At 34.0% G+C, this 26,416-nt stretch overlaps 1 protein-coding gene across 4 annotated transcripts in view; it reads right to left on the bottom strand.

The window, feature by feature from the left end:
* The window catches only part of bsk (mitogen-activated protein kinase dJNK), a 55,739-nt gene that overhangs the window by 22,470 nt on the left and 6,853 nt on the right, over positions 1 to 26,416 (bottom strand). For 2 of the 4 annotated variants that reach the window (XM_013322893.1, XM_013322894.1), the window contains exon 2: positions 8,009 to 8,026. The exons of 1 other annotated variant lie outside the window; for it this stretch is intronic. The gene's annotated coding sequence lies outside the window, so the exon portion shown is untranslated. Of the gene's footprint in view, positions 1 to 7,047; positions 7,146 to 8,008; positions 8,027 to 26,416 lie in introns of those variants that run through there. One more of the 4 variants, XM_013322895.1, reaches the window with a different exon arrangement.

The following is a 26,416-nucleotide window of genomic DNA, read 5'->3' as shown; positions in this document are numbered from 1 at the left end:
TTGGGAGGGGCAGGAATGATGGCTTGTTTTCAGGAGTGGATAGATATTAATCAAGATGAAGTACCATTAGGGAACGAATTCCATTTCATATGTAGGTCAGTAGACTCACGAACAAACTGTAAGATTTTTTTATAATAAAACATAAGTAATAAAGAGGATCAAACACAGTCACGTTTTAAGGTCATAAAGCCTTTGATTTTTTGGCAATTATTCATTACTCGTTCCATCTCTATCATTTCATTTGCAACCTTTATTAAACCAATTCCGATAAGATAGTATGAAAATATAAAGCTTCACTGACCGTATCTACAACACGTAACGCTACATTGTTTTCCCGCGTGAGTTAACAGGCAGAAAATTGAACAGCAGTATTTTAATTACATCCCCCGAGCGGTGAGATGGGATGCAAAATTTATCGATATACAGTTATTAAGCTTATACTTTAACCTCTAAAGTCACGTAAAGCTAACTGGCTGACTTATCCAATTACACCTGAGTGGGGAATTTGCCGGCTTCTAATAAAGTTTACGTTCCATTACATCACTCTAATCGTTGGTTTCTGAGCTCAAAATCTCTGTATAAAACATATCGTCATCTCGTTCATTATCTTTGACTAAACAGATATTATTTTTATATTAGACTTGTAGTAATTTCCGAAAAATAATACTCGGGTAGTTTTTTATTCCTATTCATTATGTTTTTCCTTTGAGAATCATTATTATTCCGCATCTTGCTCTTTTGATAAGTCACGTAATATTCTGCATTAATCTTTTCCTTTTGATCCTTTCCTGTCGTACACACTTCCACATGAATTAGTATATAAATAGTATATAGATGTTAATTAATCTCTAGCTATACCGGAAACGGAAGTCGTATTATTAATTGGTTTGATAAATGGAACATACTAATAATTCTATTATATATTACACTTATCGCGCTGAATATTTAGAATTACTTCAAACATGGCATAGTTTTCTAGCAACACAAATAGTTCGTGGAAAAAATAAGGCCATCTACAACGAGGACGTAGCAATGGCATGTTGCGTGTCCATTAACCATTATTCACGTCGCAGCGAGATGTAATCGGTGACATTAACGGCGCAATGTACGCCGAACTCGAAATAACGTAGCGGTCGCTACGCGTCTAGCTACGACGTAGTTACCGGAAAGTTTAGTTTTAGCTTTAAACAATACAACTAAGTTTGAAGTAGAAATATATTGAAATATTTGTGTTCTGCAAATAGACTTGTTTATATTCTTATCGCTGACAAACTGCGCCGCTCAGAGAGGGCGGCGCTAGTGTTTGCGGAAGTCTCACTCTTCTTTATTCTGGAGCGAGCGCGGAAGCAATTGATGTGCTTACAGCACAGACTATCTGACAAACAGAGAAAACAAATATATTAAAAAAATTGCTAAGTTACTCCCAGCAAGCATACATCACCTACGTTCAAAGTAAAAGTTCAATCCAAATCGGTCATTTTCATTTCATACAGAACTACTGCTCATTAAAAGTAAATTACCCTTGAAATAGAACATAAACAAAAATTGTTACTGTAAATGCTAAAAAGTATTTCTATGGCTTTATAATTTATTTATGAGAATATAAATACAAAAGTTTTCTATTCATTGTTGAACTGTTTGAAAGTACAGTAAAACTTTTTATGTAAAAATACACTTGAACTTATGTTGACTCTGTGGTGAGGTGTTCTATGTTTGGGGCACGTAGCAACCAATTGTCGGTAGGCTGCGCGGGTGGTGCGGGGACGGGGCGCTCCGAGGGTAGAATGTATAATTGGGCCGCGTCCGGATTTCTTTCGTGGAACCGTGTTAAGGGAACTTGTGAATTTACACTACTTTGCGGTTGTTTGTGATATTTCACGTCCATGAAGTGGTTTTTTAACACGTTCAATGCCATCGGGATTGGATCGGGAATATTATTAATTTTTAAAAGGTCCCAATATTATTTAAAACAGTCGCTTTAGATAGCATAACTTGTAGCTTAAAATCATGCTACATTTTCCCGAGTCGGCAAAGCTTTCGCGTAGAGAACTTAAGTTAGGAATTTACAAAGTCGTTGTAACTTCAACAGCACATTGTTATGCTTATTTGCGAGCGAGGCGAGTGCCTTTCGTGGTTGCGAATGAGCGAGTTTTGCGACATAAATAACAATTTAATGTCACTATGGGCGGCAACGACCGTGGCTACGAGGGTCGACAAGAATAAAAGTTTAGCTACCAATATGTTAAAAAAAAGTAATAGCGGAATAAAGCCTTAATAATAATTATCCTAATCTTTTTTGTGAATAAATTTACTGCGTGAACAAAATCAATATCAGGCCAGTCTGGAGTGTTTATGTTTTTATTCTTAACAAATGTTAGTATCAAAATATACAATGATTTTATACAGATTTATAGTGTCTTAAAAATAAAATATAACGATATGACATCATAGTTAATATGAAAGATATGGGAGCTATATTGTGTGATAACACTCGCGTTGCATACTGAAAATGTAATGACACGCTCCAGCAATAGATCGGAAGTGCCAACATAGTGCTTTGAGTCGTGGCCCACTTGCGCCCGCCGCGGGGTAATGGCCAGTAAGATAAAGGCTATGTATGCAAACAAGACCAGTGTTTATATTCTTAAACGTTTTCCTTTCACTTTATTATCACACTTTTTAATCGTTTCCATAATAACATATTTTGTACACCTCAAAGTCACTTCTCCGATACGTTCACTGTTTAATTAAGGATTTATTTTATTTTTACTACCTAAATATGTATGTATAGGCAGTATAATTACTACAAGCTTCTTGTTTAATTCCTAGTGCATTAGGCCATTAAAGGCATCATAATAACGAAGAAATGTAGATAATAGTTAATATTGGACTTGTCTGCATCAAGCACTCAGCACTTTCAATATTAGCATTAGGTCTAGACTGCGCAATTACTGCCATTAGGGAATCGAAGTGCTGTAAAAATTATAGACTACAGCGAATGACTGTATAACGTGCCAGTATCTTTTAACAAGTTTTTATAGAGAAAGTATTGAGTCATAAATTATTTATTTATTCATTAAAAAGGGTAGTAGAATGTCTTAATAAAAATCAGCCACAATTTTCTGTGGTAAGCTAAAAGTGAGTTAGAATAAAGAATTCAAATGTATTTTAGAAATTGCAAAGTTCTTTTAAAATTACATCGCAATGGAATATAAAGATATGAATTCAATTTGGCTAGCCCCGAGCTGAGAGAGGAATCATAGCGGCTTATTGGACGTTCATATCCCCTTTATCTATAAACGTTTGAATAACAATATTTTAGAAGAAAACATTTTAAATAATTTTGTTCAGTGTAGACGACCATGTATAAATGTATAACATTATACATCTCTATTACATCATCAGTTCTCTATGCGAAACCAATTTGGCAACAAAAATGAGATCGTATTAAAAAATTAAAAAGAACAAATAAAAAAATGTTGAATGGATATCTATATTAAATGGCAAGTGAGTGCGCCAAATAGTCGACGTGGTAAAATAAAGTTACGGTGTACACATATTGGCAATCGTGTACACAAATTGGCAATCGTGTACACAAACTGGCAATTGTACACAATACACACAGCACACATTCCAATTGCTACATCGCTGGCACAGAGCCAAGCCGCTCTATACGCGTTACAATTAAACCTTCGTCAATTAGAACGTTATAATCTAAAGGCAATAGGTTTATGTTATGTCTAGTTTATGTTATAGCAATATTGTTATAATTCAGGTATTAGGACAGTGGATCTCAACCTTAAGCCCGCATTCGTACGGATGTTTTTTTACTCTGTGTTAATACGCGTTCAAATAGAATACATGCATTTCTATGTAAGTTCATACGGCATCGTTTTTAAAACACGACGCTTTGTAGCGCAGTGTTATATTGAAAGAACTAGGCGAAGGAAACAAGAGTTATTTTAAAAAAATCGTCTCTTGAGAGTCACCAATACAGTTTTAACACAGCGTAAAAAAATTACCCATGTAAATGCGGGCTAACAGTCGGTTTTGAATGGATTGACTTGGTTAACATTAAACATTACGAAGAAAAAGGCGTATATATTCCCTACGCTGCCTAAACCATCGTTCTACATTTGTGCCGTAGAGCGTTGTAGGTCCACGACCTCGTTACAGCTATTGTCCTGCGACAGCTCACTGCAACTCACTTCAGCTGCATTTACAGTTGTACAAAAGCCTCCTACAGTTGTTACGAGCACTAAACCTTTTCACGGCCCGTTGCTGAAACATTTCTTACAGGTCGCGAAATGTTAAAGAGAAAAAACTACTATTAATTGTAAGCGGGCTAAAAGTATTATTGTAATTTGTATGATATGATGAATAAAATTTAATTTTTGGTTTTTAATTTGATTTTTACATTCAAACTAGTGGACGTACGTGATTACGTCCACGCGGAATTAAAAAAAAATACATAATTAGTAGCCTATGTGTTGTTCCAGACTGTGTAAATTTCATCGAGATCCGTTGACCCGTTCTGGGGATATCTTCAAACATACGCCCATCCATCTAAACATTCGCATTTATAATACTAGTAAGAAGTAAGATAAACTAACCATACTACTTATAAGTACCAAAACAAGATACTCCGCAGTTAAATTTCTCACTGAACAGATACATTACCGCAGAAAGGAGTGCGCAAGTACCGCAAATGTGCAACGACATAATGAAAGCATGTACGGTGGGCGTAACAGCGTACATCAAGTGTTGTATGCATCACGATATTCACTGCATCCGTTTGTCGCGGAGAGATGTATCGCCTGGTGTGAACTCAAAAGCCTAAGCAAGAAAATGTACCTGACAGCTTACGCTGTCACACGCTAATCACACGACAGGTAAATTTGCGAGATAGGTAAAAGCAATCGCTTTAACATCGTCACACTTGATGCGTATTACTGAAACATATCTTTCAGAAGTGAGGTTGAAAGATTGATGACGTCACAAATCACAAAGCGTATAACATGTACGAAGTTCCGTAAGCCTAAAGGAGACAACGCCACACATCTATCGTGACTATACTCAATAATGACAAAATGTATCTTAGCAAACACATCAATATTTATCTAATAAAGTAAATTTTTCAGAAACCTAGTTGATTTCAAACTCCTACAGTCATTAATAATAATGAAGACGTTTTAACGAAACGTTCCATCATACGCTGTTTAGTTTTAGTTTAATATACTTAGACTTAAATACTATAATGTGAATGTGAAATTATTATTTTTTTCATAGTAAAAACTTATGCAAACTAACATACAACGCGTAAATATCGTACACGGATGATTGATAATTTTAAAACGTTCTCCGAAAAGGTAATCCGACAACATCAAAGCGTTCAGGAGTGAAATAACAAAATTGAATTTATATAATTTGACGGCGCGCGCCGCCGCACCCCAAAATAAGCAATATTGCTCACAAACATCACCTACGGCTAGACTCGCGTTAGCACCCCATTTTTCCTGTAGAATTTTGTAAAAGAACAATTTTAACATTTCGAATTGAATACAAACAAGTTGGTTACATTAGATTTCACAATGTCCGAGTAAAGCGTTGGATAAATAATTCACAAATTACACATGTTTTTATACGACAAATAAGTTCCCTTAATTAATGGTCCCTTAGTTATGAATTAGCCAACAATAAATCAATAAAAACTCAAATAGTAACGCGTTAGATTAGCTTTTTGCATAGATTTGGCAAACAAATTACCAGCGTCTGCCATTCTATGAAAAATGAAGGCTAAATTAAGACATTTGCCAAACATTTGTACAAAGATGTGTCACACCTCCATTAAGTAGAGTGATAGCAGAAGCCTACGTGACAGACATCAAACAGAAACAAAACTCGTTACGATGTTCCGACGTGCGCGAGGTAACGATCATAATCGGTACGCTCTTTGATCTCCAGCCTCCTGATATATGCTAACAAAGTTAATATCTTACCTTTTTACGACACTCAGACATCATTATAAAACAAAATAATGGTACAAAGTCTGTAAACTTTCCGCGACTTATTTTTTTTAACAGACGAACATGTTTATAATGTATATTTGAACCTTCAAGATGCTTGATTTAATATTAAAAATTGAGATCGATAAAACCAAATATCAATTAAATCAAGATAATTATCGTACCCTCGTAGACTTAAAGCGTAGAAGCGTAGCTACTGAGCTACTTCGATAGTAAAATAAAATAGACAACTTATCTCTTAAGTAACATACAATGAAAAACTACAAATCAAGTTGCAAGGAAGCGAATGATTCCTAGACTCGTCCTATACATCGCAAACAAAGGAAAGTCTATAAATTTTTACGACTGTAAAGTTATAAAGTTACTTTGTGTAAGTTACCGTCTGATAGATCAAGTTATTTATAGCTCCAACACTGAAGCCCTAAGTTACGGAGACTGAGCAATTTGCTCGGGGGCGTGGGGTGGTGAGAGGGGGCGGATTGAGCTCATCTTGCATTCATAGCCGCAAGTCAAAGCTAATGTAAACCGTTTTAGACGCAACTACGCTCAGATGTCGAGTTTCCATTGACCCGGTATTATAATGGAGATGTAAATAAAACATGATTTTATTATAATTTGTGCTAATTCAATGTTTATTCATGACAAATAATTTTGCAATAAATGTAAATCTCTCTTTATTTTAATACTAGCTGTCGCCCGCGACACCGTCCGCGCTGTATAAAAAAAAGATTTGATCAGTAGCCTTTGTGTTCTTCCAGGCTATGTTCAACATCTATGCCAAATTTCAGCGAGATCTATGCATCCGTATGGATATACGATATACCTACACATAAAAATCCATCCATCCATCCCAAAAATTTGAAACCAAAACGGGGAACGGGGGAAATAAAAACGTGTACTAAAATAGTATGAAGGTTTTCGCGTTAAGCATAGACAACATGTTCATATATAAAATACTGTAAGAACTTTCAGGTAGGTAGTAAAAAGATAAAAAAAGAATCAGAATATATGAAAACTGTACCTAAATGGGCCGTGACTGGCCTGAGGGTAGTTAGAGTTGCATGCCGGCTCGCCTCACTTCCCTGCGCCTTTCAATTTAATTATTCACCAGCAGGCAGACAGCGAGCCACGCCGGCAATATGTATTTAAAACATTTCATAACATGTGTCTGGCTACAGTGAAAAAGGATTTTAAAATTTACATTCACAATTTCATAACGTATAGTGCAAAACTAACCAAATATTAAGTCACAACATTCAAAACTTTACGGTAACAATAATATGATAACGTGCTCTATTCATTACAGAAGTTGGAAAATATGACATATGCATGTAAAGACGAGTCAGGGAGTCGAACGTTAAGAACAATATTTTCATTCAAGTATATTAAACAATTTGATATACACATAAACTTATGTATATTAACATTTTAACTTATATTATATAACTCTCACTTCAACACTGTTGCAAGTTCATAGAGCTCGACATAATGTATTTCAGCACATTTCCTCATAAAACACAGCTATACCGTAGTGTGATTGCTTTTCAAAGAATGTCTGGTTAACATTAGAACCCCGGGTAGGCGAGCGGTAACTTTAACCTTCCACCGAAACACTGCAGCACATGGCCCGCGCCCAGTGACGCGTCAAAACTCCAATTACGCTACTGCTACGGTTAAATTCCTACAAATGTAAGACAAAGTAAATTGAACTTTGTCTCCAGAACGTATGGACCGAAATTGTGTATACCAGGGCTACGCAGGAAATATTTATTGATATTAAAGTTGGAGCACAGTATGGGCAAACTTGTAATAAAGTTTGCTGACCCTTTTAAAACCTTTTTTGCTTAAAACGTTGCTAAATTATAAAGTCGCTGTAATAATATGTGGTACAATAAATTGTTAGGAAAACGCTGTGACATTTCATCAAAAAATTACATGTTAAAGAAACCGTATTCTGGCTTTAATTTAAAAAATATACTCACCAACGCAATTACGTCTATCTGAAACAGATAAAGAAAATCAGTATGTTGTCTTCAACATAATAGACAACTAATAGAACTCTCCAAATATTAAATCCTTACGTCGATCAAAATACGAACAATAAAGTGGAAAAAGAAAGGAATCTCCTTAAAAAATCAATAAGGCTTCAAATGATATGTTTAAACACGTACTTGCAATTATAAATAGTCAACAAATGACAGTATTTCATTGTCGGTCGATATTTTATTGACTAAAAGCTTTTAAATTGAATCTACGAGAACTGCGTAGATACTTTCTACTGGAATGGTTTCGAATAAAAGTAAATCCTTTATTGGAGTGGTCGGAGATGCATTTTTATTATGATGCGTTTAATCGGAAATACGAGATATTTATTTCCATGAATGTAAAAAGATACATTTTGTGCGTCTGGACCATTCGAACCACCAAGTTGACAATTGTGAACAAAAATTCTATGATTTATAATTTTTCTAGTACTTTTTTATTTATGCTTAAAGGAGCTGTTGAAGTTACCATTACTAAGATTGAAACCACCTAAATATACTATAATATGTTACAAAATATAGCATTATACAACGAGTATATTATTCAGATGTAACCAGACTGTTTGATGTGTCGGTGGGGAAGCTAAAAATAACACCAATCGAACTTGTGATCGCACCTCGCCTGCGGTAACAACGCGCTACAATATACCACGTCCTAATCTGTCTGTCCTATTTAATGTCTGCATAATACTGGAATTCTAAATTATATTTAGTTAAGTTATATCTTTTAGCTGACAGATAATCCAAATCGAATAAATTAGGATAACAATCGATATACCATTAATTATTCAATATCAATATGCAGACATAGTGTTAAAACCGTTTTAGGTATAAACTATAAAATAAACTAACACATATAAGACAATGATGTGCACTAAATATCAGGCAGCACCAGAGTAAAGCGATAGCTATTTAATTAAAAAGTTTAAATCGTTTTAAAAAATATATCCATGGCATATTGTGTAAAATTAATGCTGCATAAATAAAATCATTCCCGCCCGTCCATCTCATCAATCACTCAATCCATTTCAATGGCGGTGGTTACGCGTTGCATCCGGGCGATATTGTAAAGGCCCATCAAATGAGATTAATTTACAACAAATCGCGTCAGAGGGCGTCCGTACGCTCGACGTTCCGCCGGCCATTGCATTAATTGGATCTCGCTATTTATTGAGACAACGCGATTCAGAAAACACGACAACAAATTCGGAATTTGTTTTTAAAGTAATAAGTTTGCACTAACACATAGTGAATTAAGCCTTAAAATACAATTTTTAATTTATATTACAAGAGCTGTTATGAAATTAACTAAGTCCGAGGCACGTTGCAAATAAAATTCCGAGTCCATTTCAGACTGCTGCGCTCCGCCAATTTAGACTTGAATTTAAGTGCACTTTCTGGTTCCGTAGTCTTTATAATTGGACAGTTGATACACAGTTCATTAATACGGACTATCCCCTTCACTACGTTCCGCTTTTTATACAAACGAAAACTGTACTAGATACTGGCCAGCCGCTGTTTTTTTTTATTTACTGTACATAATATCAATATTAAATAAATCCTATAGGACTCAGGGATATTGTAACATTGAAATGGAGAAAGAGTTTTTGAAATTAGTCCACTAGTGTTGAGATTATTTTTTACAAACATAAAAAACACAAATCGCCCTTTCTTATGAGCGAAATTATTTTGTTTAAAAGTACGTGCTTAAACTAATATTTAGTTATCAGCTTAAGTAGTCACAAAAGGTAATTTAAATAAATGTAAGCGTACTAAAAAACGTTCCCGAGTACTAGAAGTCGTTACGTTTTATTCCATTGCGTTCGTTTCCAGATAAAACTTTTATGACGTTGCAAATGCTTAACAATGCACATTTCTAAGCAAACCTACTTTCCTATTATTATCGCGATACTTTCAGCTTGTTAATGAACACACAATAGTTTGCTTAGTCGTTTGAAGGAATAATTAACTGTTGCTTTATTTTTAGAACAGTAATACAAAACTAAAGACTTTGAATGCTGTAACTATTTAGATGTCTTATTACGACATTTATACTTTTAAAACTATCTTGTTTTATTGTAGTAACCTGTCATGTTTTTCTTTCATCAGTTTAATATACTAATAAATTGTTTGTATATTATTTATTTGCTAGTACGTGTTTATAATCTACGTAAGTATTACATCCCCCAAATTGTTGAAAACTGCGCTACATGATGGCAGCCACTTGAATGTCTACTGCGGTGCATACATGAATATTCAGTGGAGGTTAAGCGCCGAGGCAGGAGCTCGTTAGTATGCGCGCGTGTGTACACGGCTTAATTGTTAACTTGCAGTTGCAGTTGCTGAAATGCGTTCTTCTCTATGTATATTTTAATGTAATGAAATAAGATAATATTTAAATAGAAAATACTTGGAAACAAAGTTAACTAAACGAAAACATTACGCGTTAAGCAAAATATATTTTAATGTGAAGTTATTTTATCCATTTGTTCCCTTTATAATGATAAAAAAGACTATCAAAGTGAAACATAAAATACCAGCGACCCGTTGCATCGGTTCCGGGTATCATTATGTAATTTCAAACATGACGTTTTATTTATACCGAGCCGTTCAGTTATTTTTAATTTAATTATATTCAGCAAAACGTTTTTAATACACGGCAGTACACATAACATGACAAAAATAACGTTACGATATACGATCCTTAAGTTTAATTTAAATGCTAAAGAGGAATTAAACTCCCACTCAAGTAGTAACAGCTGTGCGATCCAATTGCCAGACTATCGCCGCAAAGACAATGATAATAAAATGAAAACATCACTGTCATTTGCAAACGACAGCCGGGACTAGTGGGCGGAGGACGCACGAGTTCATTCCGATTGCAAAATGTTAATATTACTCCATTTAAATATTCCACAGACAAGTTAATTGTTAGTCGCAGACGTATTTGTAAACAGGGCTGGTACATATTGTGTGTTATTATTATGTAATTCAAAAACACTTAAGCTTCTTTCAACTCTATACTTAAGTTTTATAAAAAACTAAATTTTATCACCTTAATATAAAATAACAATACGTATCTAAATAAAAAAACGACACAATAGAATTTCAATTTCCTGCAACGGTGTCCAGTCGAGTCAGAACTTCAGCCATAATTAACAGCGAGTTTCGGCTTATCCCAATTAAAATCTAGCAACCCTACGAGCCACAGCGCCTCTGAGTGGGGAGGATGGGGAAGGTTGGGATAAATGTTCAAAATAACAATGATGCGTTGGTGAAGCCCCGCCGCAGATGAGGTTGATAAAGTGCCCCGTTCCTCCCCGCATCGCCCCCAAGAGGGATGACGATAGCCGGAAAAATATGCAAATAATTCACCACTTTACTACGCTTTTATTTTAACTTCATTAGCATACTTAACTATGAATGGGTTATTTTATGATTACTGACTTTATAAAAGTTTTAAAGCTGACATTCCTGAAAATGGTAAGTGGTTGAAAAAAAATCTACATATTTTTATATGTTATACCTTTTTTTTTGTTATACTAAATATCGCTCGCGACTCCGTCCGCGCGGTAATAAAAAAAAATTAATCGGTAGCCTATGTGTTCTTCCAGACTTTCAGCGAGATCCACACAGCCGTTCTCACATACATCCATCCATTCGCATTTATATTAGTAAGATAACATTTATAAACTCAATTTCAAATAATAACATCGAAGGCTCACAATGTGTTTTCATCGGAGGCTTTAAACCGACCAATACGGAGTAAGTGTAGACGATAAGAGCCACCTGGTGCTTGCTTTTCATTCGCTCTGTTATACCCTAGCAATAGTCACCCGCTCGAGTGGAAGGAGTGAGAATGTACTATCAATAAAGCTGCCCGCCGGCGCCCGGCCCTGGGACTAAAGTTAACACAATGTCGTTCATCATTTTAACTACACCTTTAAACACTAGCAGCCTGTCCTGATTCTTCATGAATGAACTTTATTTTTAAACATTTTATAACGATATTAAACTTAGCGTATGGACAAACAAACTCATTCTAAGTGTAAAATAATTTTTCAACACCTGTACTTTTTTTTAGTTTATTACAAACATATGAAAACAAAAAAAATTCGACTTTACTATAGTAGATTTTACATATAAGAATAATATCGTGTAATTTTAATGTAAGTTAATAGTCAAACAAAAATTTGTATGACATCTTAAAACAATTACTGTAAATAAAATTGTTAAATGAGTAAATAAATGAAAATATTTCCTTTGTCATTTACCGAACACAAACCAATGCTCTGTAGTTACGTGCTAAAATATGTTGAGAAGTCGTCCGGATCGCGAATTTCATTCTCCATTATAATCCATCGCCCCCTCATTTACACGAAACGCTCTGTGATTAAGTCTGGGATAGAGAGAGATAGCGATACATCTTTTATTAATGCCACCTGGCCTTTGGCGAGATCAAAGGTATATTCAAAATAGAAATAAACGAATATTCATATTACGAGGGACAAAAATGCTAAATATTTTTGTTGGTGTATTTAAGTATTTTTAAGTTTGTATATTATTAAAATGTATTTTTCATAAAGACGAGATAATAATCGTAACAATAATATGAGGAAAACAATCTATATTAATATTATAAATAATATTACTAAGTAGCACTACTTTGAATCATAGCATCGTAGAAGGTCTACGTAAACGTAGCAACATAGATATACATAAATAATTGTCGTAGAATTTCAATATCTAAGTAAACGTAACAAAGAAAAAATAATGTGAGCAACTTGTAACTAAAAAATACAGTAAAACAAGAATCAAATGGGAAATCGCATAAATATTTATTTCTTTCGTTTCCTATAAAAGGTCATGAAAAATATAGTACACGTATATTTAAAAGATAAAATAAGTAATATTATTTGCCAGGGTCAGTAGACGCCATGACCTTGTACATTCCGACCTTTGGCAAAGCGCCGAAATATTTTTAAGAAAACTTTCTGTCAAATTATCAAAAAAGTACTAGTTTCTAACCCTAACTTTTACACGGTACAACCAATTTAATCTGAATTGGTTGTAAATTAGTCTGCTTAGCAACTAAAATTGCTTTAAACCACGCTATTTATATATTGTACATGAAAATACATCGAAATAAAAAAAAGTTAAGTAATAAAAAATATTAACGTAATCTTCCAGTTTTCAGGGGCCTTCTCGACTTAAGTAAGAATTAACGAACATTTAGCTTTACTACTAAGTAAAACGTTAATCAAAGTAGAGATGTGCTAATGTCCGATCTCAGAGAGCACACTAATGGATAATTCAATTCAAACAGAGAGGCTGTGCGGTCCGACTGAGTTCCTAACAGCACACATTGGGACAAGTCGTAAGTAAAGTTTAACGTGTCAGAAACAACTATGTCAACTATAGAAAGATCCTTTACGCCTTTGTTTCTCTTCATAAAGTACATAGCTTTGAACAAACTTAACATAATAGAGGACATTTTTTCTTTTTTATAGCTTTTGTATTTTATTTAGCTACGCGTTCTAATAGTTTCCAATTAAAACATTTCTGAAACTAACATCTCTGTATTGAACATATCGTTATCCCTGTCGTTATCTTTGACAAAACAGAGATAACAATATTTTTTTCAACGCCGATTTTGGTCTCATAAAACCCACGGTAAATCACCGAATGTCAATCAATTGAATGGATCTTCAACACACTCAATCAATATCGAAGTAGATGCACTCAAAGCAAAAGCAAATTGTGAACTCTAGCGCACAATGGACGTCTAATAAGCGAGGAGCTTGCCGCATCGTAATTACACACTCCACAGCCAAACAGCACTGCAGGGCTCAATGAGAAGCGACTTCCGAGTTATTGGGGCGAAGCTTGAATGCAAACTCTGAACTTAATTAAGTTTTACTTCATAACACATATATTTATGTTAATTAAAATGCAAACACCTACTAGAATATATTTTTAAATAAATATATAAATATAAATATATAACTTCGGACATCATTATGTTTATAATAATGTTTATCAGTATAAGATCGTATAATAAACTACAGGATTATAAAAATAGCAAAGAAAACAAAAAAAACTGGTTCGTTTTACATCCTGAACAAAAGATATTGAACAAACATTTACTAATTGGGATCTTAATTACAAAAATAGAATTTATTTTTAGCACTTACGCCGTCGGAATGAAAAGAGCGCTCCCGCACGAGTCCTAGTGAAAATTCTCGAGTGCCGGGCACAGGAAGGCTTTGTGAACATGAATAAACCTCACTTGAGTTATATTTAGACATTTCTGGAATAAAATACTTCTAATAATTCGGTTAGTAAGTCTGTTATTTTGCGAACAAATTAAAAAGCTTGTTCATTTTTAGGAAAAAAATAAACATATGACATTACTATATTATATTTTATATTTACGTAGCATAAACGTGTTAAATTTATAGAAATTGAATTTGTGTAAGAAACATTAAAATAACGGATCGAAAAGCTATGTAAAAATTAAGTAAAACATAGTCGCAGTATCCACGAGCTTTGTTGGGTTGCAATAGCCTCGGGGTTGGGTGATGTGGTCACATCACTGTTTTTATAGAGGGTCACCGTTATTGGGTGGGGACATTTGCGTTGCTTGTTGAATACATTCCCTATTTTTATCCCTAACCATAGGATTTTACCACAAGGAATCAATCGTAAGTAATAGACAAAGTGAAAAATAGAAATATTGAATTGTGACACTATCTAAAATTTATTTTACCGAATGCTTTATGAAATAACCAACAAGAGATAGCAAACAAAATATTATTTGTCTATCGCTGGTTATTAAATTTGGAGTAGCATCCTTCAAAGCTTTCAAACTGAAATTATAAAACAAAGCAGGTCGTTTAAATATGAGAGAGGTAAGCTCCAATCTCTAAACAGTTCCAGTACATATCTGATCAACTCGTCTCCCAGACTACTCGGCCTGGCATTATGAATAGATTAGTGATCAGGCTAGTGCTTACGTCTCGGCCTAGGTCGTCTGGCGCTACATAATTTAGTACTCCAACTAGATCGCTAACTCTGTCTACTGTTCAAACAAGTACCCTTAGAAACTTGTAACAATAGTAAAGCAAAAGTAACATTAAAAGGAAAAATTTAAGTTATTTTTATAATCAAAACTTTGTTTTAAAAAATAAAACTTTTACCAAAATTTATATAAAAATATTATTAACAACTAGTGAACATTATATATGTGCGCCTTTTGATTACAAAATTTAACTCGCATACTTTTCACAAATTCCACAACTTAACTTGCCTACATAGAATATATTTCGCAGCAAACTTTGTTATTCGAATTCGGGTGTTATTGATTTGAGGCGGGCCCGGTGTATGTGACGTCATCCATGCATGTTTAATGCCCGTATGAGTTATTACATATGCATGTCCTAGTCTAATTACTACCACATGATAGCCTGTCTGGATTTTTGTACCCTAAGTTTTTAAAACAATAGAGGGCACGTTGATTAAATAAAAAGTAAAGGATAATTGAGTATGTTAAAGCATTTGTACTACTCGCATTTATTCACTACAGTACTTAAGTACCATGAATAAAAATTTTATGGATCTGACGATAAAAAGAAGAATATTTTTTTAAACTAACACTCATCTTATCGACAAAGTTTTTTTAAGGGTAAGTTAAGATAACATTTCTATAAATAATGCCCAAACAACTAAATCAAAAGTTATTAGTTGTGGCCTATCGAAGGGTGGTGTAGGCGCCACGGCTGGCAATGAGTCAAGGTGAATGCCGACGCCGACACGTCTAGACTCGGGGCGCCTACCACCAAAGCACCCTTACAACTATCTGAAGATGAAGATATGTTATCTAGTCGTTGAAATATATAGGTTTTATAAAATCTGATAAAATAAAACCAACATATTTTAGACGATAAATAAGAAAGCAATGTATCTTTTTATTGCCCCACTATATATGTATGTATGTATGTTCGCTTCATAGACAAAGAACTTATTAAATATAATAAATCAGAGTAAAATGATATTAAAATCGTAGGTCTTCTAATAATAAATATCTATTACCTTAAGTGTTCTGTTGACAGAAAGATTTATGTTAAGTGATGAGTGGATCAGAACAAAGCTTATCTCAATTGATTGAGACGCATTAGTGGATTAATATATGATTTGTGGTTGAGATCGGACCTTTAGCGGGAAACTATTTCGACCGCACACGAAACCGCGTGGAATTATTCAGGACTTAATTAAATCGGTTCAAGCTGAATGGGATTCCATACTCACCAGATAATTTAATTACTTTTGTTTATATTTGCGACTTATTTATGGTTCGAAAGATTAAAACAAATTTTTAACTCCAAAAAATTTTACTTGAAATTAAAAAAAATTTAACTCCCAAAAATTTAACATAAAATTTTCGTAAATCTTAAAAGAAATTATTTTGTTTAGTTAAATTTAAAAATGAATTTACAATAAAAAGGCGTAGCTAGAACACTACAGATGTGAAGTAGGTCATAAGTGCCGTGAATCAATTTAACGCAAAGCATTCAATAAAATAAAAATGGGTATGTGCAGATGGCATGATCATAATGAAATGAATATGCTCCTGGGAAACCTGGCCTTATGGTAATACATTCGTAGCATGTAGTTCGTAAGAAGCTTTATGAAAGGCCAGCGCACGCGGCACGCCAGCGCTACTTCTAAAGGCGATGTGCATACCGAATAAAGATTACTCGCACTGGGAGTCATGAAATATATTATTCTAGCATACGTGGTACAAACATGCACTCACTTCAGCTTATTAAAGCTCTTATAAGCTTTACTAATCTACCACCGCGACTTAAGTCGGTTGCTCATAAAATTCTCTAATTTCGTTTAAAGTTTTGCATATCTTTGAGAATAATATTGTACGTTCTGCTAAATAATAGAGAAAATAAACCAAGATTTTCTACAGTTATAATCGAAATCGTCGGCCACTTATCTTTGGAGCTTCCGATATAACGACCGCATTTGTCAAAAGGATTACGCAGTCCGCAGAAACCTTCATACTAAGCACGGTTCTTACAAAACTAAGCACTTATTTGTCAAAATGAAAACAAAAGAAACGAGGTAAAAACGCAGACGTATTTTGACCAACGACAGGATAGTAGCGGGCATTGGATTTTTCACATCCTACAAAATTATTGTCATTACAAAAAAACGAAAGAATGTGTTTCGCACTTAAACTATGCAGTCAGACCAGTTCTTCATAACTACAGGCGACAAACAAAGTACCATAAGCCTGCATCGCATCTAATACGCAGACGCCATGAGTTTCTCGGATGCCCTATTACGGGCAATCTGTTTCGCCCGGGGGACACGTCGCGTGTATATATCAGGTAGACGTCGACCGCTGCAGTCTAGACAGATACATGTTCTTATTACTCGGCGATATTTATTAAAAGTAATGTGCAAAGAATAGCGTTTGGTTAAAGCAACGCTCCCTGTAGTATCCAGTCTTTCAAAGGAATTTATATCGCGTGACTGCAATGGAAATACATCACGTTTCCTTAATGGTTTCTATTTTCTTCATTCAATTATTTTTATAGAAATAGGTTATTGCACTTCAGTTTTTATTAAAGCTTGTAGCAAACGGGTACGATCGCCATTTGTTGATGTTGAAAAAAATTTTTTGGGACGTTATTGTCTGTAATGTTAAAACGCAGTACTAGTGAGTAGCTAATAGTAGCTATGTAATAAAAGATTCATATAAACCTTATGTAGACTTTGTCTTATTCCCTATCAAGAAATTAAAACAAACTATCATAAAATTCTCATAACATAATTTGCGTAAAAGGCATAACAATGAAATCAAATAGGAATTCAATATAAACCACCAAGTATTGGAATGCGGTACCAAAGCAAAATAAAAAATCTATAAGAATCACGGTGACTTTTTATAATTATAGAGTGACAATCTCACGACAATGCGGCGCCTGACGCGGCCAATGTACCGCCTTGATATAAACTGACTAAGAGGGAATGTCAACAAAAACCACCCAGCTCCAATCACCGAGTTACATAAAAGGACATGAATAACAATGATTACTAATACACTTTTTATACCTATTACATTTAATAGTTAAATAAGTAGATACTTTGAAATCATTAGACAAAATAGAGGTATAGAAAACGTGTAAACGTCGCACTCAGAGTGCTTAATTATACACTAAGGGAGGCTTCTTAATGACTCAGAGATATACAGTCAAGGGTAATATTGATAAAACCCAAAACATAATAAACCTTAGCTAAGCGCAGTGAACCTTTAAAATGAAATGAAATTTCATAACAAAGAATGCCACTATTGTATTAAAATATAATTTTCAGATAACAAAGATTTCCCAAAGGCATTTTGTTAGATTTAGTAAACGAATGAGATAATTTATTTAGCTACGTTATTTGATATATGATATACTCATAAACGTGTGAAATAATACATACGCCTCGCGAATAATAAATAGTAAAAGTTAGGCTCAACGCCTCAAATATAATATTTCGTGGCCATGTCCAAGCCCCCAAGTAATATTTCACGACGCCCGCTGTCAGTTTGGGGCAGGTTCCGCCTAAACAGATCTTTTGTTGACGCAGGATAATTGATTACATCTTTTTACGCATCCCCTGAATAAGTAATGCACCGATCGAGGGGAAAAGCGGTGGCTTGTCGACGTTTTGTCTACCTTAGACAAATATTTACCTTTTATGCGCTACAAAGAGATATAATCGAAGGGCTGATTTGACATTGCCTTTGTGAGCTTAGTAGGTATTTATTGGTTAAATTTTATTTCTTTATGTTATTTGTATGATGATTTTATTTTTAACTAGCGGTCGCTCGAAACTCCTTCCGCGCGGAATTAAAAAAAAACAAGTAGCCTATGTGTTCTTTCAGACTATGTTCTATATGCCAAATGTCATCGAGATTCGTTCAGCCGTACTGAAGATCCATCTAAGCATTCACATTTATAATATTAGTACTACTTGCTTTGTTATAATTATCTTTTTTACACCAGAATTGGCCAGCGCTAAAATAGAAAATTGACCTCTACCAATGTCGTTAAAATTATATAACATTTGATAAATGTCATTTAAAACCTATTGATATTTAAGCATAACTATTAATTATTTAAACAAGATCAATTCAATAGTAAAATAAATTCACTCCAATAATATTAAAGTCGACTACAAACTCGACATAAAAACAAATTCCACGAGCAAAATTGTTCATTTCTCTATACAATGAAAGCCGGGTTAACAGCCGCAATATTGGACCTATTCATGTCCATTTTCAAAAGTACCACAAACTGACGTATTCACTGCACAATATGCACTACGCTGAATGTCCGTACATCAAATTCAGTCGTAATTTAATTTAACCGCAGACACAAAACGGAAATGTCAGTGGATAGTTTTCAAAAGCTGTAACTAACTGTAGTAGAGCTTTTATTAATTAATGATTGTACAAAGTTTCACAAAGCTTTTGTTATGGTTATATAATTAAAATGTATCAAAGGTAATCGATAAAATGATACAATAAACTATATTGTAAGTCCCGTCAAAAATGAAGCGAGGAAAATAAAATATTGCCGTGTTTACGTTGATATATTTGACATATGTGAGATTGAGAATAAAGGCAATATCTATATTTTCAACAAAACCAATATCCATGTATTCATAACGAACATACATTTATAAAGGGATTCTTTACATTTACTTGTGTACAAGACAAAACTCGTAATATATAATGTATGTTATGCTTAAATATATAAGTACAAGTAAGGTAGTCTCCTGGCAAACACAGGGTTCAATTATACGTAGGGTATACATACAAATCTTCGTCTATTACATCGTTACACGGCTTACTGAACGGGGAGAGTCGACGGGGAAAGCTGCTCTGGCAATGGCAGGTCGCGTTTCCATTGTGCGCACGACACGACCAATGAACACAGACAGTTAATTAATTTTGCTAACATATGACACAAAAATGTCTTTTAATAATCCGAAACAAATACGGAACTTTCTTTTTAGTTGTAGTTTTTCTAGTTCGCTGTTATTTTTTGATTTAATTAAATTCTATAAAATAGAACCTAAATGTGTGGTTCTAAGTTCCGTAATTTCCGTATTTGTTTCGGATTATTAAAAGAAATTTTTGTGTCGTCTCTTAGCTAAATTAATTAACTGTCTGTGTTCATTGGTCGTGTCGTTTTATAAAACATTAAATTACCTGCTTTAATGAATTTCGAATTCATACAAAATTACATCTGATTTGTTTAACTAATAAAATATTAATGCAACTTTTCTCGTGTCGTCACAAACAATGGAATCCGTTCAGATTTCCCTACACGCCTGCAGGTGATGCGCGGGGATTCCCGCAAGTTAAGAGGGATACGTCTCATCGGCGTACAAGTGTAATTATTTCGGCGGATAAGAGACACGATCCGACGCAATTTGCGAACTCACGAGGGGTCGGAGGATCGATTCCGACTGCCGCTCGCGCGGAAATGTTGGCAAACAAAATGGTTAGGATATTACTCTGCCTTTTAAAGCCTTGCTTGATATTTAAACGGTATATGGCTACGTAATTAGCCTAACAATTTAAGAAAAAAAATTCTACAAAAAATTAAACAAGTAATAGGGTACATTTAAATGGAAATTTTGATTTTGCATCACATTCGAAAGATAGATAGGGTGTCTTATACTTTCAAACGTTTTCGATTGAGATCTATTCCAAACAATGCAAGTCAGCTCGGGCCTCAAGTGGTCCCCAGGGCGCCGTAACTACGGCCTCGAGGAAATACATCGTGGTGTCCGCAATCTCCATAATGAGATACTGAGTGGAATAGTTATATGGAAATTGGCAAATTTACGGTCTTAATGATTGTTGAATATTTCGAAACTAAATGGAAGCGTTACTTGCACGAAATGAAGGAATCTTAATTTAATGACATTCTTAATGTAATCACCATCGCGGTTTCTTGACTAGGAAAGCTACACATCCAATTATGTTAATGAACAAACCTAGGGCAAGAAAGGCTCGTGTTAGCAGGCTTTTTACTATGTTTACTAGATTTTGCAATACGAATAATCCAAACATATCTGAAAAAACCTCCCAATTTATTTAAATTAATTCATCTTGATACATGACGAACATTATATTATTTAATTATTCCTATAGACAATAAAGCATACAAAAACATCGATGCGTCAAATGTTCAGTATTATCATAGATAAGTGACGTGCAAGTTGTTCAAACAAGACGGTACGGTGGCACTCTCGCTACGGCATAAATATTTGAACAAGCTCCGCTATGCAGTATTCAGCGGGCAGCGCAAGAGACCCGCTTTGCTGACATCAATCTAATATAGCGATACGATCGCTCTTGGAAAAAAGTTTTTAAATACAAAATAAACATATACTAAATTTACTTCAAAATGTACATAAGATTGAAATATCTATCTAAATCTTCACTAAGGTCTGCTTAAGTAACCGACTCACAGTGCGATCTATCGTCACTTACAGACAAAATTCAATTCAATACTATCTCTTTTATGGTCTGTCCTCCCTTACAAGAGATAATTTATTAATAAATTTTATAAACACTGACAAGGGTACGATGTCCCAGGAGCCGCTCCCGGACTCCACGTCCATTTACTGACCATCCACATATGTATTACTTGACACTATTTATAAACAAAGTTACAAACTATATACTGTACATAATTACCTAAGTCTCAACGGAAATCTATTACATAAAGACTAAAGGTTAAAATGTAAATAACTGAAACATTTGCTGTATTATTGGGTATATAAAACTTTACATTTTATTATATAACTGTTAACCTCACAAGTAAAACTAACACGTTTAATTCATGACACCTTAGCGGTTAGTTTTCATGTCGCATGAGTACTAAAATATTCAAAACTACGCCATGCCTGTGGCTCTGGTGCTACTATTTTAAGCATCAAATCTTCGCTCTGAAATTCCATTTAAAGCTTACGATTCCTCTGGGATTCCTGTGTACAGAGGAAACCTTTTAGCGTAGTGATATCATATTTAAACGTTAACAAAGACATTTAGGTATTAAACTAAATGGTGAACTTAGAAGATTTATTATCTCAATAGAAGACGGGATGCTGTTTTTTTTCATAGAAAAAAAAACAACTAATAGTACACTTCTACTCAATATTTGACTTTTAGTATATACAAATGTCATTAAATCTGTGATACAAATACATTTTTATGACAACAATAGAACGTAGAATAACTAACGAATGAAATAACAAAAACATGAATTTATTTCAAATAAAATCAGATGTCTTTTACAGAAAAAACCCACGTCTCCGCCTACGCTTTAATAAATGGCAAAGATAACGAAGATGTTGAATAAAACAAGGGTTGAAAACAGAAATAAAAATAAAAAGTTTATATTCGAAAAAACACCGTCATTGATAGAACAGTGTTTTTGAATTAGTTGCTTTTATATATTGGACAGTTACAATGTAAAAATAATAAAACAATTTTTATCCTAAAACATTACAAAGATATATAAAATCAAATTTAAAAGTTGCTGTAAAAATTACTTGAGCTACGCGAGTTAAAATAGCTACGACAAGCAATTTAGATTGCTACAACGTGCTACGGAAAGTGCTACGTAATGCTGCTACGAGCTGCTCGTATTTCTACAAACTTTGAAGTTGAGATTAAAGGACGAAGAAAAAATTAAATATCAAGGAAGAAAAAGTGCACAAGTCTTACGTGACTTGAAGATTGAAGTCAGCGTACCTGGGAAGAGAGGAATTACTAGAGGGAACTACGTTAGCACCTTGTCTACGTAATAACAACTTTTTGAAAGTTTTTTTTATAACAGAAGGGGGCAAACAAGCAGCGGGAACACCGAGGTTTTTTTTTAAAGTTAACCTTAACTTCTGGTATATTGAAGAAAATGTTATTCTTATAATAGCAATAAACATCAACATAAGAAAATCAGATGTTAATTCTTTACCGCGTAAAATTGATACAGCTATTAGTTACTAAGACTTTTAATACGAATACTGATAATAATCCAAACAAGATAAATGAAATATCAATACCAAGAAAATAATGTAATATATTATAGCTACCTAATAACCAGGAAAATGAATTCATCGAACACATAAACCAACACACCGCTAACTAAGCAAACAGCGCGCTATCGGTTAACGAAGGGTGCATTAACCCTTACATCGATCAGGGCTGGCAGCGGCGCGATAATTGCCGCGAAAGCCTTCACAGGGTTGGCGGTAATCAAGACCGCGCGTGACCGGAATCGCAGCCTTGGAAACTAACGGGTAGCAAAGCCTTTGGGTGCGGCTATTGAATATTATGGAAACTAGATTACGACAAGGTTAGCGATTAAGTGTGGAAACTTTGAACTGTACGTGTTTATAAACACAAATTACTGTATTTCTCTGTGCAAGTATACTTTGAAAGTAAGGACAAGGTATTGACTTCTTATGCTTTAGAATAAAGATGCTAACAAGATAGTACTCGAGTGGTTTATTGTAACTTAGCTTTTTAATTATAAGCGCTACTAAGGCAGTAATTTTTTACAATATATACATATAAAAGAATATTACATGTATTGTATATATCCACATAAATATAAGACGACAGTAAACTAACATAAATACAGTGTCCTTCAAAATAAATCAATTCTATCAGCGACCTTCAATGGACTCGGCCGCCTCACAAGTCGCGGCGATGTAACACTACACCTGCCAACCCCAACCCACAACCCCACAGCACACAGTCCACAGCCACACTGAAACGTTGCCAACATCACGCGATATCAAATTCCGCATAGCAACAGACGGCGAGTTGTTTGATTAAGCTTCAAGCTAATGGAACTAACGTGTCCTAACAGCTATGACGTCATAATCTTAATCGTAATCCACTGATGCTGACAAAAAATGCTGTTAAGTCAAAAGACACGACTAAGTTTTTCTTTTACATATTAATTTTCCTCTTTTACTGTTCAAAGATTAAAAATTATTAGCAAGTACATAAATAAATAAATAATAAAAATAAAATTATACTGTAAATCACGTATTAGTAAAATAATTATATTACGCAAAAGCTTATTGCTTTTGCGATGCCATCTTAGAAGCAAAAAGAACGAACCATAGTAATCTAATACATTACATAAAATTAAATAATTTTACAACAAAATTCACTTCTAGTCGCAAAAAAAAGCTTTCAAACTTTTCAAACTTAATTTACGATTTTACCTTTGGAATAACCTACAAGTAGATTAATTTAGTGCGCACAATGAGATACAAAGTTAGATCACGTTACATTTATTGTGTTACTTTACTTTGTTTGCGAGAATATTTTATAAGATTTGAAATTAAGCAAATTTACAATTTGCTATCTGTACCATTATCAAAGGTTGAGTTTTTTTATTTGAACTATACATATATCATTGCGTCATTGATATATGATAGCTCTTGGTGTACAAAAGATCAATTATCTCTACTGAGAAAGATTTTCTAAAGATTAAAAATAGTAAATTTTTAATGCTTGTTAAGTCTAGAGCTACAAGTTTTAAATGTCTATATTAAATAGTACACAATAGTCCCAGTAACAAAGGCACAGGCTCTAGAGATGACGTTAGCAAGGAGCCAGGATATCGGAAACGACCCACTTTCACACAAACAATTGTAAACATTGCTTTTGTTCCGCTTTTTTTTTGTATCACTTTTAATCAAGGATGTATAAATTACAAACAAAACTATACACATTTTGTTAAAATAAAAAAGAAACACAAGAAGTACTATTTAAAAAATTACAACTCAGCCTAGTTTACTTTGGTTCTCATAAAAAAATAATGAGGTACTTATAAAATCACAAATTCTACCAAATATAATATAGAAATTGTCCTCAAATAGTGTCGTTAAAGTCAATTAGTGTCAGCACTCAAATTAAAAAAAAAAACTAGAGAATTTGATACTGAGTGAATATAAAAGCAGAGTCAACAGATCATTACGTCTCAGCTTGACATTCATTAAATCTTAGAATAATATAAAAAAATGGACGAATTTGTTATCTGTATAGTAGTATTATGTCATTAATGACAAGTATAATAATTTATGGTAAATGACTAACAATCTAATAAATTTTCGGATTAGACAAAAATGTTTTTGTTTTGTTTGTTAACTTTTTAAGCCAAAGTATACATCGAATGTAAGGGATAGCAAACCCGCCCTTGCCAAATGTACAAAACCTCGTAAAATGTCCGACATGTGTACCTACATATAGATATAAAGTGCGGAAGTACGACCAGAGGGTTGGATGACAGGGTAAACGAGGTTAATGGCACGGCCGCGCCGGCCGGGGCTGGAACTCTATTTTTAATCTACGGGATTTCGGAGCCAATTGCGATGCCCTTTACGAGTTAATTAATTGGCCGAACCCTTAGGTAATACGATGATTACATAAAAAAATCGAAAGCAACCCCTGGACATTGTAAATATGAGCCAATGAAAACATTGACCAAAAAATAACAGCCCGATCCTAAGAAAACAAATACAATAAGTTGAGATGCCTCAGAGGTGGAATAAAAATGATAGCATATTTTTCTGATTTCTTATACTTACAATGTTATTGTACAAGAGCTATCGAAGAAATAGAAAACCTACTTGCACTAACAATGGCCAAAAACAATAGATTGTTGATTTCCGAATATCATTAACTAAAAAAATGTCCTTTCATATCCTTACGTAGAGTCTTAATATGTACGCTCAATGGCTCATTATATTAATATTTTACTTCATTTGAAAGTAATTGGCCAATGTTTTTAAGCTTATCCAGAGTTAAATTCTTCATAGTATAGAAGTGCATATAAGCAAACGATAAAAATGAATAAAACTGGAAAAGAAACAAAGATATGCGATTGCTAGTATTCCTGTAGACTTTTCATATACACAATTTATTTTCCCACAAAGAATCTCTGTGATTTCCTTTTGCGGTTTAAAATAGTAACATGTCAATTACTTTGTAGAGCATGAACACACCGTTTCAAATCTTGATAATAAAATATGTGCAAACATAATGAAACAGTGTGAGTCAAAGTAATAACTTTTCTATTTACTGAGACGACAGCGGAGTTAATGACACCGGCTTTAATTGATGATGCCTACACGTTGCGGATAACGGAACACTTGTCAATAGCTTGAATAACGCCGAATTTATTTAGTTATTCAGCTTAGGATGGTATCAAGCTGTCCATGAAACTGAAGCATCAAATATTCTCA

The sequence above is a fragment of the Papilio xuthus genome, unplaced genomic scaffold (assembly GCF_000836235.2).
Source record: "Papilio xuthus unplaced genomic scaffold, Pxut_1.1 DF825858.1, whole genome shotgun sequence".
Taxonomy (NCBI): domain Eukaryota; kingdom Metazoa; phylum Arthropoda; class Insecta; order Lepidoptera; family Papilionidae; genus Papilio; species Papilio xuthus.
The sequence above is the reverse complement of the archived record's forward strand: the minus strand, read 5'-3'. Positions and strand labels throughout refer to the sequence as shown.